Source organism: Bidens hawaiensis, unplaced genomic scaffold, assembly GCF_021521415.1.
Source record: "Bidens hawaiensis isolate Kalapana, Puna unplaced genomic scaffold, B.hawaiensis_p1.1 tig00049353_1, whole genome shotgun sequence".
NCBI lineage: Eukaryota > Viridiplantae > Streptophyta > Magnoliopsida > Asterales > Asteraceae > Bidens > Bidens hawaiensis.
In genome coordinates, this window is record NW_027498839.1 from 1 (window position 1) to 18090 (window position 18090).

At 35.9% G+C, this 18090-nt stretch overlaps 1 pseudogene across 1 annotated transcript; it reads right to left on the minus strand.

Moving 5' to 3' along the window:
- Positions 1 to 9625: 9625 nt before the first annotated feature.
- LOC143597981 (UDP-glycosyltransferase 74G1-like) lies at positions 9626 to 13702 on the minus strand (annotated as a pseudogene). The gene is made up of 2 exons (XR_013147021.1): positions 12990 to 13702; positions 9626 to 12676 (listed from the first exon to the last, which is right to left on the minus strand). The product of XR_013147021.1 is annotated as a UDP-glycosyltransferase 74G1-like (transcript).
- Between the last annotated feature and the right edge of the window lie 4388 nt (positions 13703 to 18090).

Genomic DNA, 18090 nt, shown 5'->3' on the forward strand with positions numbered 1-18090 from the left:
TATCAACCCTTTTGCCTTTTCACGGTATTTCTTCATGTTGGGCTCTTTGGCTACATAGCTATCAATGACTTGACTTGAAACAAGCAACGAGTCTGTGAAGACTTGTAGCTTTTGGATCTTCATCTCTTTGGCAATCTTTAGACCAGCGATCAATGCTTCGTATTCAGCTTTGTTTTTGGTGGTCTGAAATTCAAGTCGAAGAGCATATGTAAATTCTGACCCCTCTGGGTTGATTAAAACGAGCCCAACTCCTGACCCTTCGATGCTGGAAGCCCCATCGATAAAAAGCTTCCAGGCTTCAGGGTCAGAAGGTTCAGCGGCAGTTGTGTGTATTTCAGGAATGACTTGCTTCGGGATTTCTACAATGAATTCCGCCAAGACTTGGGCTTTGATAGCTTTTCTTAGGACATAGGTGATATTATGTTCACCTAGTTCCACAGCCCATTTGGCCAATCGGCCTGAATTTTCTGGTTTTTCAAGCACACTTTTGATGGGTTGGTCAGTGACCACTTGTATAGGGTGTGCTTGAAAGTACCTTCGAAGCCTTCTGGCCGTTTGAATTAAGGCCAGAGCAAGTTTTTCCAAAGAAGGATATTTGATCTCTGTAAGTTTTAGCGTTTTACTAAAGAAATAAACGGTACCTGAACTTTGTCACGTTCGATGGTTAGAACCGCGCTTAAAGCTTCTTCAGCTACTGAGAGATAGACAGAGATCAGTTCTCCTGTTTCAGGGGCTGCAATAGCTGGAAGTGAAGCCAAGTGTTGCTTCATTTGGTTGAAGGCTTCCTCTGCTTCTTCCGTCCACCTGAAATCTTTCTTGTTGGTGCAACCCTTTAACGTTTTGAAAAGGGGGAGGGACTTCTCAGCAAGCTTTGAGGTTAAAACGCTTCAAGGCTGCAAGCCTTCCGTTCAGACTTTCCACTTCTTTTTGCTTTGTGGAGATTTAGTTTCTAGAACAGCCCTGACTTTGTTGGGATTGGCTTTTATGCTTTGTTTCCCCATAATGTGTCCCAAAAAACTTGCCTTCTTTGAACCCAAATTAGCATTTTCCAGGGTTGAGCTTCATATTGATCTTCCTCAAGTTTTGGAAGGTTTCTTCTATGTCAACAAGCATTTGATGTTCAGTTTTGCTTTTGATTACCAAATCATCGACATAAGCTTCCAGGTTTCTGCTAATTTGGCTAGCGAATGCTTTGTCGATCAATCGTTGGTAGGTTGCACCGGCATTTCGTAGGCCAAAAGGCATCTTTTGGTAACAGAAAATGCCCTTGTCCTTGTGGAATGCAGTTTTTTTTCTTCATCTTCTAATTTCATGAGGATTTGATGATAACCCTTGTAAGCATCAAGAAAACACTTAAAGGGATGACCGGTTAAGGAGTCAACTTTGAGGTCCATCTCGGGTAAAGGATAGCAATCCTTTGGACATGCTTTGTTCAAGTCCTTGAAGTCGATGCACATCCTCAAAGACTTGTCAGGCTTTCGAACCATGACTGGGTTGGCCACCCAAGATTGATATTTGACCTCACGTAGGATCCCAGCTAAGACAAGCTTTTCGACCACTTGGCATGCTGCCAAGCTTCGTTCAGGAGCCAGGCTCCGTTTCTTTTGGACAACAGGCTTGACATCAGGTGGTATTTTTAGCTCATGCTCTGCAATGCTTCGAGGGATGCCGGTCATGTCTTCCGGGCACCAAGCAAAGACATCGTTGTAACATACCAACAGCTTCTCAAGGTGTGAGAGAGTTTCTTTAAAGAGGTTTGTGTTTACCCGTACCTTTTGTTCATGATACTTTGGGTTTATGATCAAGCTTTGTTCTTCATTTTCATTTTTTGAACCTTCCCCTTCAACTGTGTAAACCTCTTGGGTAGGTTGAAGGGTTGCAATTCCCCTGTCGGTTGGGAACTTTACAGCACCTTGACCAACTGAGACAGCCATGTTAAACGCACACTGCCCTGGCCTTCCTATGATCACATCATAGTTGGAAGGTATGTTGATAACCACAAAAATGAGGGGTTTGATTTTCTTCATCTTGCCTTCACTAAAACAGACATCAAGGATTAGTTGGCCTAAAGGCTTCAAGGGTACATCGGCGATACCTTTTATAGAGGACCCGGAGGGTTGAAGCCTTGAACGTTCTTCGTTACTCAGACGATTGAAGAACCTTTCATACATGATCTCTCTGGCCGCCCCTGTGTCGATGTAGGCTTTGCTTGTTTTAAGTGTTCCCACGTTTGCCTCTACCACCAAAGGGTTTGAGAGTAAGTTACCTTGAGGTGGTGGGAAGCAGACACATTGAAGCTCCCAAGCCTCCAAGCGTTGTCGTTTGTGGGAGACACCATCGTCTATATTCATCATATTCACTCTTTGATTTTTCTTTCAGCCATCTTTTCTTTGATCCCTTTCACCAAATGAGCCAATTCTCCGGACTTAACGGCTTCCTCAATTCTTCTCTTGAGTTGAAAGCAATCGTTGGTGTGGTGACCTTTTTCTTCGTGAAACTCACAGAACTGGGTGGAGCTTTCGTTTTTCTTGCTCTTGGGCAAGGGTCGAGGAGGTCGAAAGTTATGTTTCACTTCTTCTGTGGTAAGGATCTCCTTAGGGGTTTTGGTTAAGGCTGTGAAGTTCACAGTCCTTTCCCTGCTTGGAGGGTTCCGACCTTCAGGCCTTCGTTGATCTGAACTCCTTGGGTATTTTATCATAAGGGTTATTGTTCCCTTTCTTTCGGTTGGGGCTGTTGCCTTGCCAACTAGGAGCTCTTTTTCTTTGCTCTTTGGAATCAACAGCCTCTTCCCCTCAGATATGAGCTTCAGCTCGCTCAAGAGCTTCTTCAAGGGTTTTAGGTAGGCACTTGTTAAAGTCCCTCGTGAGGTACTTGGAGGTGATGGCGTTCATGAAGCCAGCCACCCTCATTTTTTCGTCAGCCCCTACATATTGTAACCCTTCTTTTTTGTACCTTTCGATAAAGTCTTGAAGGCTTTCATCATCTTTCTGTTTTATCTGGAAAATGACCGTGGCATCCTTGACATACCTCCTTTGTTGTGAAAAGTGGGCCAAGAATCCCTTGCTCAGGTCATCGAAGCTTCGAACGCTTTGAGCAGGAAGGTCATTGAACCATATCATGGCTGATCCGACAAGTGTTTGCATGAACATTAAACAACATTCAGCATGGGACCACTTTTCAATTCTGGCTTGCCCCGGCGAAGACCTGGAGGTGGTCTTCGGGATCTTCAGTCCCATCGTACGTCTTTATGTGGGGTGGCATTTTAATCTTTGTTTGCGAGTCATAGTCGGCAATTTGTTGAGAGAAACAAGACAGGTTGCCGGGCTTGTAAGGTTTCGCAAGGTCTTCCTCTACCCTTGTATTATGACTCGTTGTTCCTTGGTGAGTACCCAGTGCTTGATTGATGAGTTGGGTCCAAGGAAAGTGTGCCATCATTTGAGCCATCATTTGAGGCATGAGGTTGAAGCCTTGAAGGCGTTCGGGGGTTGTTGCTAGCTTGGCTTGATCCGTGGGGGTGCTCATCGCGGCACTCCGAGCCAAGGGTAAGACCGTCATGGCCTGTTCCCATGTGGTGGCTGTAGGAGGGACACTTGAAGCTGGTGACTGCCATATTTGGTTTGAGAGTGGTCTCGTGTCCAAGGGGTTGTGAAGTAAACAAAGGGAAAGCCGTTGGGCTTGGCCTTGCATAGGTATAAGGAGATTGGTTAAAGGGTTGGCAGGTTACACTTGGACCAACTTCTAAGTGAGAAGCAGCAGGTCGTGAGCTGGTTAAAGGGGGGAGGTGGACGTCCAAGTGATAGTGAAGGTTCTCGTTGTCATACTCCAGCCTTAGTCTTATCCCCTTTTCTCTTTCTTGGCTCACATGTTGGTTGAGAAGTGTCTTAGTTGCAAGAAATGCCGTGATACACCTTCCACCGTCATTCGACACGTTCCGGGGTGTTCGTGACTCCTGCATGAGGAGAAGGAACCCCAGATCGTGAAGGTGTCGGAGTTCGGAAAGGTGAAAACTCGAGGAACAATGGTTCCGTCGGAGTTCCTCCCGGGGTGGAAAAAGATATGGTGGCGGCCGGAGTTTCTTGGCCGGCACTTGGTGTCGGTGTTCTTGACACTTGGTCGACTTCATCGGGAGATTAACCTTCCGACATGGTGATGGAGCTACACTACTGGTCTTTAAGATAAAGTAAGCGGCGTAGCCCCACGGTGGGCGCCAACTTGTTGTTACAACAAAGGTAAGACCAATGATAGTGGATGGGCTGGTTAGGCTAACAAGCTTCAAGGGTTCAGGTTAACCTAACGTAGGTCGTGGTGTCCCTCTACGTTTGCGAAACGTAGTAGGAGGTTCATTAGTTTTGTTGTTGGATGTTATAGTTCACCAAGAATCAAGAACCGTGATGTTTGGAATCGATTCTTGAATGATGTTCTTGGTGAAGCTATGAAGCTATTGAAGTGAGAAAGAAATAAGCTAAGAGCATATTCTCAAGGAAGAGATTACATAGTACAATAGTTAATCCACTCCCATGTGCATATAAAGTTAATGTGTTTGTATTTTTATAATAATTAAGAAGTTTTTTTTTTCATAAAAACTTCGATTTACGGGTCTGTAATTTTTTAATTATTTTTTTCTATTTCGAATTCGTTTAGACCTGTTTAATAATAATATGAAATATTAAATACTTTTATTGTCTAAGTAAGACCAACTAAACACATTTGTTTTACTTTTTGATTAAATATTTATTTTACTTTTACTGAAATCAAGTTGTCTGTAAACCTATTGACGTCCATTTTCTCATTTGAAACTTAAAGCGTCCATTTTCTCATTTGAAACTTAAAGCAACCGTAGGGCATATATTTGTGAGTTCATAAACATGCTTGGGATGACCTGTTTAAGTAAACTCCATGACCTATCAATTTGTTTAGCCTGTTACTTTTTGTGACCCGTTTTAAGCCATTTGCTATAACCCATAAACCTAATTGATATGTTTACATCCATTAACTTGGTTGACTGATTCATGTAAAGATTATATTTCAAAATGTTTTCAGGTTTCACAAAATACAAAATACGAATATTGTTTAAATTAAATAATTCAACCCACTTAACTAACAAACCCCCGAAATTTACATCCTATTGGATAACCTCCACCGAATATAAGTATTGGACTCGGAACCATTCACTTTCAAAGAAAAGGGACCCACTTGTTGGGTAAAGAAAACAACCTTTCATCTTTGAACATTGAATAATTAATGAGCCTTTTGGAAGTGTTCATTTCTCAAAGCAAAGAGTTACAAGTTGAGCATTTTGGAAGTATTCATTTTTCAAAGCAAAGAGTTAAGTGATATGTGGCCCTACTATATATATAATCAAAATATATAAGAAATATTATTATTTGAATTAGTTTCTTGAGTTCCCATTAGAAGTATAAACAAGCTACTTCGTTCATGAGCTACTCAAACTTAGCTCATAAAAAACCTCGAATCTATTTGAGCTTAAGTGAGCTTGAAACCAACTTATGAACCTAAACTAGCCAGTCATATATAGAGTTTTTATTTAATAGAGCTCATGAGCTTTAGAAATAGAGAATGACATGAACCGAGTTTGAGCTCAAGCTTCTTGTAAGCTAAATGAGCCATCGGCCAAGCTCGAGCCTAGTCAAGCTAATGTTCGGCTAGCTAGTTTAATTAAATCCTTAGCTCCAATTTCAATGAATTGCAAAAGTTCAATATAATTTTCACAGAAAAAGAATATGAATAACAAAATGAAGCAAAATTCACCTCTTCTTCAAGTTGATAGAAACTAGTTGTAAACACCCGAGCTTGATCAATATTAACAAACTGACTAAACACAGTTTGAGACCACCCTGGGTACGCTCCATGATCTTGCACAAAAGATGGTGTCTCCCAACACTCAACTAATGGCAACCCCGGGACCGAAACCGGTCCACCCGGTGGCAAAGAAATCAAACCCTTATGAAACATCATAATATATATTGTTCAAACTACAAGCTTGAGTGAAAAATGCACCACTATCAATTCCAAACTCCTTAGCCACATCCAAAGCCCAAATAAGCATGGAATCATAATCAATTGCATTAATAATATTCCCCTCACTTTGAAGGTTCTTGATCAAGTCACCTAGTGTTTTTGATCCGGTTTCCTTAAATGTTTTGACGTAGAATTCGGGGCTATCGGCTGTTGCGAACCCCGCCTTCATCGAAACCGTCCGAAATGGTTTTGATGTCAATGGAAGTGGTGGTGTTGTGTGGGAGGGTGGTGTTTAAGAGGTAAATGGTTGTGACAAGTATTGGTTTGACTCCTTTGGAGAGTAAACGTTTGGCAAATTGGATGATGGGGTTTATGTGGCCTTGTGAAGGGTAGGGGATGAGTAGAACTTGTGGTGGCTTGTTGATATTCTGGTGTTTTGCCATTGTTGGTATGTAGGAGAAGGGTTTGATAGTTGAAGGTTACTAAAGGTTTGTTGTGTGGTTGTAAAATGGACATGTATTGGTGTGGGGAATTCTTGTTGTGATAACAATATAATAAATAGGTTGTTTGACTGATAAAAACACTTTAATCTATTAAGCATTATTTATTTTTGACTAGGAGATCAAATAGAATTTTGTTTCCACTACTCTTTTAAATTTAATTTTTTTAATGACAAAAACTAGGCAAGTATCAAACCGTCACCACATTTCTTTTTTTTTTTTTTTTTTAAAAAAATATGATTTTTCTTTTATTTAGACTATCGTATTCTTCAACTTTAAAATGCCCTGATGTCTCATTCTGGCCAGACTATATTGTCTTAACCGGGTTCACGTTGGCTTCAGAGTTCGGCTTGGGCGTTCCCCCCGGTAAACCATACCGTCAACTGCCACTTGACAGTTGTTGTGCCATCACAAGAGCATAACTATCTACCGTAACACACGGTGGGACGAAAACCCGGGTGGGCTCAGGGTTCAAATTGAAATCTTTACACAAGGCCTAGCTCAAATCCTTCATTGCCGATATCCACCTAAAAGTGACACAAGTGAGATTCGAACTTGAGCCTCCACTGAAAAACCCAAGCCTCCTACCACTGGGTCGCAAGTGAAGAATTACCACATTTCTTTTTTATTTCAGTTGTTAACTTATACTGCTATATTATTAGTAATTTATTAATTAACTAATTAATAATACTAACTAGCTATTAACCTATCGCGTGGCGGCGATGTAGCGACGCAAATTCAGTAGGTATCATTTAGCTTCGTAATGGTAACAACAATAAACCCAAAAATGTAAACACAAGGAATATTATTAACACTAGCTCGTATAACTTAGGATAAAAAAACATATTTAAAACCACTTGTAGTCGTTTGGTAAAGTCTGCGCATTGTGGCTCTAAGTTGACGCAAATTTAGTCGGTATTAGGTTACGCCACTAGAAGTATCGTCAACTCCCAAATATAACAAATTAACATAACCAAAGAAACATTTGTGTTTCTGTGGTTAATTGACGTGAATTCTCTCGGTATTAAAATTCCGCACTGAAAAAATATAAAAATAAAATTTTTTTACGGTAATTTTATATGATTTAGTAAATCTTCTTAAATGTTAAATTTTGGTTAAAGATCATCTATTTTTGCAATCTCTTATGATAATATTATGCCTTTCTTTTTCTCTAATCTGATAACTAATAGTATGTTAAAAGATGTCAGAGTTGAAGCCTTGACAAAAGAACCTTAAAGCCTTTCTTAGATTTCCCAAACTTTGTATTTTGGCCGTTGAGGTTTCTTTTGTGTGTATGATATGGGGTTTTGCTCCTTTCTATATAGAATAAAATTTGCGGCTACTGTTTTTTGTTTGGTCTTTTGTTTTTACCAAATTCTGATGGTGTTTTGGGTGCTTAGCTGAGGTTAGGACGCAAACTGTAAGTTAACGCTTATTAAGTTTCTATCCATATTTATTGATGATTTATGTTCTGTTTGGGATTGCTTTGTTATCCTCTTAAGTTGCTCGCTGAAATGCATGTGCTCATGAATTTAGTTGTTTCATTTATGGGTTGTGGATCGTTGGTACTTAGCATCTTTAATTTTGTTTGTGGTGGTGGTGGGCAGCATTGGTAGCTGGCGGTGGTGGTGAGATCAGTAATGGGTGGTGATGAAGGTGATATAGTGTGATACAGAGATGCAATGAAAAAAAACAAAGGGTGGGGGGGATGGATGGAATGAATTTGAGGTGTTATTTTTAGAGAGGGCGGGGGGGGGGGGGGGGGGGGGGGGGTTGAATTGATATGGTGCTATGTAATTTTATTCCATTGATTAACCAACCATATTTTTTTTTTTGCATTCCTTCATAATGGTTCATTCAATTCCTTCTCTCTTCATACTATCAAACACCACCCTATACTCTCGCTCACACGCAATCAACCACCATCATACTCCATATCTTTTGTGTTTCATACTATTGTATTGATTTATTTAAGGCCTATTGGTTTGTAATACTCCGAACTTTCTCTCGTTGGTAGATAACACTCTCAACTTTCACGTTGTCTCCCACCACTCCCAACTTTTAACCTATTTATTTTTATCACTCCCCCGTTAACTTAAGGCTAACGGCATTAGTGGAGATGCTGACGTAGCTTTCTTTATAATATTTACTCAGCTGATGTGTCAGCTTATGTGTCATGCCTATGGAAATTGTTTTTTTATCAAACATTAATTAAACACTTATTATATTATATCAAACATCATTAGGATTTAAGCAATACATGTGCAAATCATCTGCAAATTCATAAACATATATATTTAAACGGATACTCTCTTGCCATCACCACCCACCACCATCTAACTCCGGCAACCCACCGTGTGATCACCATCTAATCTTCGACAACCCACTGTGTGAGCACCACCAACACCGTCTATCACCACTGTCACACCTATCACCACCAAATCTGGCAATAAAAAAAACTTCATTCCGGTAAAACACGACTACTATAAATCCGGCCATCACCATAGATTACGACCTAGATCTAGTCGAGGACAGTGTGGGGTAGTCAGTGGCGGCCATTCGGCGGGTGGCAGAAGATCTCTAATCAACTGATTCCTCACCAACTTCTTGCGAACCATTGTACCAAAGTTTTACAGAAATTTCTTCCATCCTACCAAAACCTAAATCGAAACATACCTTAATCGATTGGGGATAGAGAATTAGGGCTTGAATCCAGCTTGAATAGATGTGTGTTAGAGAATTTAGGGATTTGAAATGTCGATACGATTGAAGTGTTTGAAGTGTTAGAGAACCCTGATGATTTGTTTATATATTGTTTTAATGTTTGATATAATATAATAAGTGTTTAATTGATTTTGATAAAAAATAAAAATATAAAAAATAATTTCCATGTAGGCAAGACACATAAGCTGACACATCAGCTGAGTAAACTAAGTAAATATTATAAAGAAAGCCACATTAGCGTCTCCATAACGACGTTAGTCTTAAGCTAACGGGAGAGTAATAAAAACAAATATGTTGAAAGTTAGGAGTGGTAGGAAACAAAGTAAAAGTTGGAAGTGTTATCTACCAACGTGAGAAAATTTGAAGTATTAAAAACCAATTGGCCTTTATTTAATAATTGTTAATAAAAAATGGGAGTTTGTTTGTCGGTATGATTAATGACTGATTTAATATAGAATTTTTTTTTGTTAAATTAGGAGCCTGATTATTTGTGTGGGAATCAATTAAATCATTGTTCGTTTGTGAATTTTCAATTTGCATGTTTTATTTAATTAGATTTTTGTTTATATGTTTGTTAAACGAAATAAAGATTATCCGAATCCGATCCGAATCTATCCGAATTCAATTTGGATCGGACTTGGATTGGATAGGAACATTCCTAATTCGGGTCGGATCGGATTTCTGATAAAGTTCTAAAATTTTAAAAATCCAAACAATCCGAATTGAATAAGCCGAATAATCCGTTATCCGATCCGATGAACACCCCTAGTCCTAAACGTAGAGGAACCACACCAATCCATCCCGAACATGTAACTATTAATTAATTACAATAAAGACGTCTATAATGACTAATCAATTACAAAAATAATTGTTATAAACAACTTTTGACAAATAAGTAATGCTCCAAGTTTCATGATACTACAAATTATAAAAAAACACCCAAAAGAAAACCAAAAACAAAAAGGCAATTTCATTGATAATAAAATAAATTTTTTAAGATATACTACATGTCGGGTTACTAGGGTAATCAAACATTTTACAAATTCCATACCCGTCCTTCACCCGTGAAAGATTTCAAAAGCGATACCAAACCGGTCATACCATAATGGGATGGGTATTACCCGTCTCAAATGTTTCGGGTTATGGGATTTCACATCGGTTCGAGTTTCGTTGCCATATGTAAAGAGACACAAGTTGAATATCATACTTGCCCATCATATGAACTATGGGTGTCGCAGTTCAGTTCGGCTCGGTTATGAACATCAATCGAAACAGAAGTTATTGGTTAATTTATTTTATTAATTAATCAGTTCGGTTTATTCGGTTAGTTTGTTGATTTTCAGTTCAGTTAATAATAAAACCAAACTTAGCCTATAACTTTTAAAAACAATCATTAAATTTTAGGATTCCAAAAACAAACATATATAATATCAACAAATTAGAAGCAACCACATCAGCTACGTAGGCTAAGACGACTAAGGCTTAATCACCACAATTGGCTCTAAAACTCATGAAAATTAATCATCTTTCATTTCCTCAAGTCAGAAGCCGCCAAAACTCATCGTCCAAGCTCGCTTTTGACAAAAGTCGTCCGCTAAGCCCATGCATTTTGGATGTCGGCTAAGGCTTAACCTGCACTTTTTGGAATTGACTATAAATCAATGTCTATTACCATCGTACTCGATTTTTTTTCATCTCATTTGTAATACGTACCTAGACTAGCTTGCCTTTACTTATTTCCTTTCCATTTAAATTGGTTTTATTTTGAACATAATTCTCCAACATAAAGTTAAAAATGATAATTTTGCTTAGTATTTACTTAATTGATTGTCAAGTTTTCAGAAAAGTGACAAACATTGTGACACAACCAGTGTCAATATATATGTACTTATACTCGATTGATTTTAAATATCTAGGCATTGAGCCTTATGTGGTTATTTATTGAATCAACACAAAAACTTGTTGAAGTGGACACGGATGCTCAAGTTGTGAGTAAGTGAGTTGATAGATGCTTGGAAACATTATGCAGTCTTGTACCATAATTATCTGTCGAATAACCTTGTGGATGACTTATATAATGTATATCGCAAACTAAATCTACCTAAAGGGTATTTGAGTTGTTGGATAATATATAACTGCAAAAGGAAGGATGTCGTAACACATAAAAATTTGTAGCCCAGTTCTTGGACTACAAGATCATTAACTCCAAGTATGTTTTTAACCACGTTCAAGAAATTCAAGTTGTATTTCACGACATTCGTACCGAAGGTAGAACCTATAGTGATACTTACAAAATAGTAAAGATAATTGAGAAGTTGTCTATAAGTTTCGTACATTTTAAAAACTTCTAAAGCATAAACAAAATGAAATGGTCATGGAAGAACATGTGCTTTGACTTCATATTGTCTTATGTCTACTTCAACGAAGTAAAATGCTGTGGAATATGGTTATGGAAAAATAAGTCTTATAGTGAGATATATTTAGTTGTAATGTGCTATAACAAGTCTCAGTGGGTCATATTTGTTTGTACTGACTTATATGTGGTTATATTTGGTTGATGCTGGTCTTAGTGGGTCAAAGAAATCATCCACATACAATATGAGAAAAGCATGTTATGGCAGGAAAAATGAATATAATGTTAAGCAGACCATAGAAATGGTTATGAAAATCTTATTGTTGTTTTAAATCATGCCACTAAACATTCAGTATTAAATGCAAATGCAAATGAACTTATAAATTAACATTTATGCCTTAATTAGTTCATTTACAAATTCATCAAAGTCCCTGTTAGAGCTCCCACCTTCATCAACGGCTAGCTTAGCTAATTCCTTCCATTGTGACGCGTTCTTACGGGCTACTACTCCTCTTTCTTCCTCCATAATCTTCTTAATACATGACATTAGAGTTTCTCTTCTCACTATCCCGTTCTCATCAGCCTTAGCTCTAACCCCCACACCCCAAATTTCATCAAGGTACTTGGCATTCGTACTTTGATCTGATACTCGAGGCATTCCAACCACCGGGACTCCTAGGCTTATTGCTTCAAGAGTTGAGCTTAAGCCACAATGCGTAACAAAGCACCCTACTGATTCGTGTGCTAGCACATCCAATTGTCTACACCATGCCACAACCAAACCCTTCTCGGGGATCCGTTTCATATCCAGAAAATCTTTTGGGAATTTTACCTCTTCTTCATTCCTAACCACCCACAAGAAATTCACCCCGCAATCACTCAAACCCCATGCAAGTTCTTCCATTTGTTCGGGTCCTAGTTGTATCATACTCCCAAATGATACATAAACAACTGATCCCTTTGGCTTATCACTTAACCATGCCATGCATTCATTATGGTTCGCTTTGAAAAGATCGAACCCATAATGTTTATCATCCTTAAGTCGTTTGTCAAGGTACATAGATGGAAGTGTTGGTCCGATTACCTTCAAATTCCACATCTTTCTCATCCACGTTATCACCTAATAGATTGCATTTCAGTTCATGGAGCAAAAAGATTAGTAGAACATTTAAACTTGCAATACCATCATGTGTCGTGTCACGGTACTTTATTGTGGTATGTCATGTGGTGTCATGTCGTGAATTAACTAATAAATGATGGTTGGTTTTCATTTTTAAATTTCAAATCTAACAAGTTGTAAATTAGCACACACTCACATGTCTCATGGTGAAAACTATCTATAAACGAAATTGTATCATAATCTAATGTGGTTGTAATAAACTACTTGCAATCAATTGAAATAAAGTATTTAAAACATGTATTCAAAACACCACCTGTTCCTCAAGTTGGTAAAAACTATTTGTGAAGACCCACCGTGCTTGATCAATATTTTCGAACTGGCCAAACACAGTTTTGGACCAAGCAGCGTTTGGTTCATAATTATGTAGAAAAGATGGTGTCTCCCAACACTCAAACTGTGGCAACTCAGGAACCGAAACAGTCGAACCCGGTGGCAATGAAATCAAACCCTTGTGAACATGATAATATATGCTGTTTACAGCACAAGATTGTGTGAAAAATGATCCACAATCTATTCCAAACTCCTTGGCCACATCCAAAGCCCAAATGAGCAAGGAATCATAAACAATTGCATTAATAATATTTCCCTCCTTTGAAGGGTCTTGATCAAGTCACCTAGTGATTTTGATCCAGTCTCTTTGAATGTTTTGAGGTAGGATTCGGGGCTATCGGCACTTGCATAACCGCCTTTATCAAAACCATCGGAAATGGCTTTAATTTCGATGGAGTTGGTGGTGGTGTTGTGGGAGAGGGTAGAGTTTAAGGTGTAGATGGTTGTAACAAGTATTGGTTTGACACCTTTGGAGAGTAAGCGTTTGGCAAATTGGATGATGGGGTTTATGTGGCCTTGTGAAGGGTAGGGGATGAGTAGAACATGTGGTGATTTCTTGATCTTATGTTTATCTGCCATTATTGGTATGTAGGAAATTAATCTTGTGTTTTATAAATGTAACATAGACATGCATTCTTGTTGAGACATGATATATTGATCATTTATCACCCAAAAGATGTCATGTCATGTGAGATATCCTTTATCATTGTGCAATGATAAAGCAACTTATTCGTTTATCACTCAAAGATTTTGCTAAACAATCCATCCATCCATCCATATAATATATTCAAATTTTATATTTTTCACATTTGTGTAATATATTTTTTATTTAATTATTTTACCTAATTTGTGAAGTCCTTTAACAAGAAAAATTATCTAAATCCATGGCTTGCAAACAAAAGTCAGTCACAAACTAGGACAGACGGACCCATGAAATATGAGTGTGGCTCGCCCATTTGCTCTGTTCCCGAGATAATAAACTAAAGAAAGAAAATTAAGGAGAGAAAAGAAAAGAAAAGAAAAATAATTCAATTTGTGTTCATAGTTTGAAGATGAGAAAGAAATTAAAGAATTTTGAAAAAAAGTTTGTAGGAAATTTATTTAGTAACTCTAATCCTTACACTTGTTTTTGTTATTCTTATTAAACCAAAAAAATATAATACACAATGATATAACTCAGAAGCTCAAATATATATATATACTAATAATTTAGATTTGAAAACCTAAACCAGAATAAAAAAACCTATTATATTCAAACTCAAATTAGTAAAAACAAAAATATATAATTAATAAATAAATTGTTATTGTTCAAGTCATTAGCTCGACTTGTTCATCAAATAATTTGTTTTATGTAAACCAAGCTACAGACTCAACTTGATAAATAAGATACCAACCTATCATAGATTTAATGAATCAATCCAACCCGCCTCATTAACTCGACTACATGTCGACTACATGAATTAATTTCAACACTTTTCTCTCTTGTGGAAGTATGATTTAATTATTTATTTATTACAGAATCTTATTGTGTTTTACAAATAATAACCTTTCCAAAAGTGTTTACATAAAAATAAATAAAATGACATATGTGGTGTATACTTTATTGAACAAATGATGATATAACCTTTTGAGTAAAATACAAAATATATAGAATAATTTACTGAGTGGCGACAAAGATTTGACGTGTTAAAGAGACGAGGTCACTATCATACTAACCATCATGTGAACAAATGCAGGTTATGGCATTTTGATATTTTCTTTTATCTATATATCTATAATTAACTAAAAGAAATATATTTTTTATTTATTTAATTAAACAATACATTTTATACTTTTATTATTAAAGTTTATCTATTCTCTACTCACCACTAATATAAACAAACTAACTTTTAGCCCATAGATTACTTGAAGATTTTTTTACTATTAAAAATATATGTTAGTGTTTTAATATTTAAAATACTAAAATTGTGTTAATAATATTATATTTTTAATAGGCTTATAAAGGCATATTCCAGCAAACATAGTATACTAGAGTACTGTAGTTTGTTTGAGATTTAACTATGCTCGCAAGTATTCTTGAGATCTTATTATATCTTTTCTCGACCCCACCAAATTACTTGAAAACTTGGCTCAAGCTTGGATATGTCAAGTGTTTGCTCTAACACAAACTGTGCTCGACCGAAGAACAACTTTGCTCGACAAAGTGTAGCTTGGCCGATGCTTGACACTTAACCTTACTCGAATATGATGTCTTGCTCGAATAAGTAAATACCTTGCTCGAAGTGTCTGGTTTGCTCGAGTTCCATGGCATATCTTGAAGATAATCTTACTCGAATAAGATACCTTGCTCAAAGTGTCTTGTTTGCTCGAGTTCCATACTTAGCATATTTCTAAGAAGGTTGAGAATATATCTTTTAACTTCATGCTGTAAGTTATATTTTTTTTAAGTTTGTTATGAAATGTTTTTATGTTTGTGGGTTTTTATATATTTGGGCTTAAGCCCGCGTGTTACTTAAAGTTTTTATTATTATTAAAAATATATTGTAATGTTGTTAATGAGCTTATAAATACTTATTATGTAACATCTCGGGTTTTTCGTATTTAAATTCGTTTATGTTTAACCCAACTCGGAATGCAATTCGAATCTTTCGAATTATTTAAATTTTATATTTATTAGTATTTAACTTGTTTAAACTTAATTTATATTTTCTTAGCTTTCAACCTCATCAAACAACTCTTAAAAACCTTTAAAACGGCTAAAAATCGCATTCATGGAATTACAAGACTATTTTTGGTACACACACACACACACACATATATATATAATTTAAATGCATTACAGGTTTATATTGTTTTAAATAAACCTTATTAAAATCTGACATTTTAAATTCATGTTTACTTGTCGTTAAGCGTTATTATAAACTTATTTTCTTTATTATATATATATATATTACTTTTAAACAAAATGATAAAATAAAAAACGTATTTTAAACGTATTATCTATGTTCATATCACTAGATATCTATTAAAAATTCCAAAATATCTTTTATTATATATTTAAACATTTGTAATTACTTATTTAATAAATTAAAAGTTATGTTTATGTGCACATTTATATTTGCTTTATATTTATTTAAATATTATTTAAATAATTATGTAATTGTATTATATTCAACTCATATTTATTTATCTTAACTAATAATAATGATTTCACAATATCAATAATAGTATAAATTCATCGATCAATCAATAATATTATAATCCCAAATATAACTCAAATCGTCTCGAAATCCGAAATTCATTATTCGTGTTTTATTATTTATAATTAACTCATAATCTTTTGGGGACACATACACACATATACATACATACATACATACATATCTATATCTATATATATATATATATTTACAGTATTAACCTATTATATATTATCCACATTAGCAACTGTTATCCTTGTGTGTATATCAGTTTATACCTAACTTGCTTTATTTGAATACATTTGGAGAGGTCCAACATTTTTTGTATGATCATACGATCGTCGTAGTGGCCGGCGTCCAATCGCATGACAATGGTTTAACCAACAACTCATTTTTGGTAACAAATGACCGATTCGCATGACAACGGTTTAACTCTTTCTTTATTATTTGGTTGAATTGTTTATGTGCTATGGCTCAATTGCTTATCTCACAGGAACAGTTTGCATTTTCTTTATATATTATATTATATCTCACTTTACGGGTGTCTTACTCACTCAACTTCGTTTTGACAAAATTATTTGTATTTTAAACGCATATGCAGGTTATAGTGTGATTTGAATTATCAAGATTTATTGAAGAACTTAGGGTTTGCTATGCTAGAGAAGAGATTATCAAGATTTAATCTGATTTGAACTATTTACTTTCAAATTATAAATGATGTACTTTGTTATTTGGATTTGTTTGAATATTTAATTGAAATTAAAAGATATTGTCATTTTCAAAATATCGCATGATAGTAACTTGAGAGCTGTGAGAAATCAGCTCACGCCCCGGCATTTCCGCCTTAGGTTGGGGTGTGACAAATATACATCTCTCTAATTGATATTTAACTAGACAAACACTTAAATATTGATAATAGATATTAACATTCTCTTAACTTTATACAACCTGTCTATAACCGTTGCATATGTATAGCTCAAACGCCTCGTCTATACACCCGCCTCTACATAACCCTCTGATAATCACATTATAAGTCACCAAATTATAAATAAGTAGTAAATAGCACAAGTAAGGGGTGTGCTACTAACCGTCACCCGTAGGATATGGCATACTTAGATTCTCAACCCGTTCGGTTAACTTCCAAGCTTCATATCGAGTAACTAACTTGCAAATCAACAAACCACATTAGAATGTATTATCAAAGATCATGTAAAGTTTGATCCTTATATAAAACAATACATCCCATATGATCTTTATCACACATCTATGTTTTTACATATCTCTACACAAGTTATCATCACAGTTTCCGTTTAAATTTTCACAACGTGTTCTTTGTGGGTTTCGCGTACCTTACTCTAATCGTCATAAAAATAATTCAAACAGTAAAACATGTAGTTTGACAAAGGAACTCCATCTTTATACTAATCCAACTAACTATTTGAGACTGTTGCATTTAGTTAGTTAAGTACACTCTTTAATCGGTTGTAACGTTGATAAATACATTACTGAAAATCGGGAAATTATTAACGAAACGCATATAAAGCCATACCAAGCCATTACAGAAAATTCTACAAATATTGCGTAAAATTATTTATGATGTTAAATAACATCTTGCCGAAAATCTTGTCAAAATAAAATGATTAAGACCCCGAAACTGCATCGTAAGTTGGCTGACCTGGATGCTAAAAATCCTTAATTTATTAATAAAAATTCATAAAACCACATCAAACGATTTCAGAAAAATGTATAAAAATAACATAAATTAAGTTATGATGTTAGCTAACTTCTAACAAAAAACTATACAAAAATAAAATGGTTAAGGTC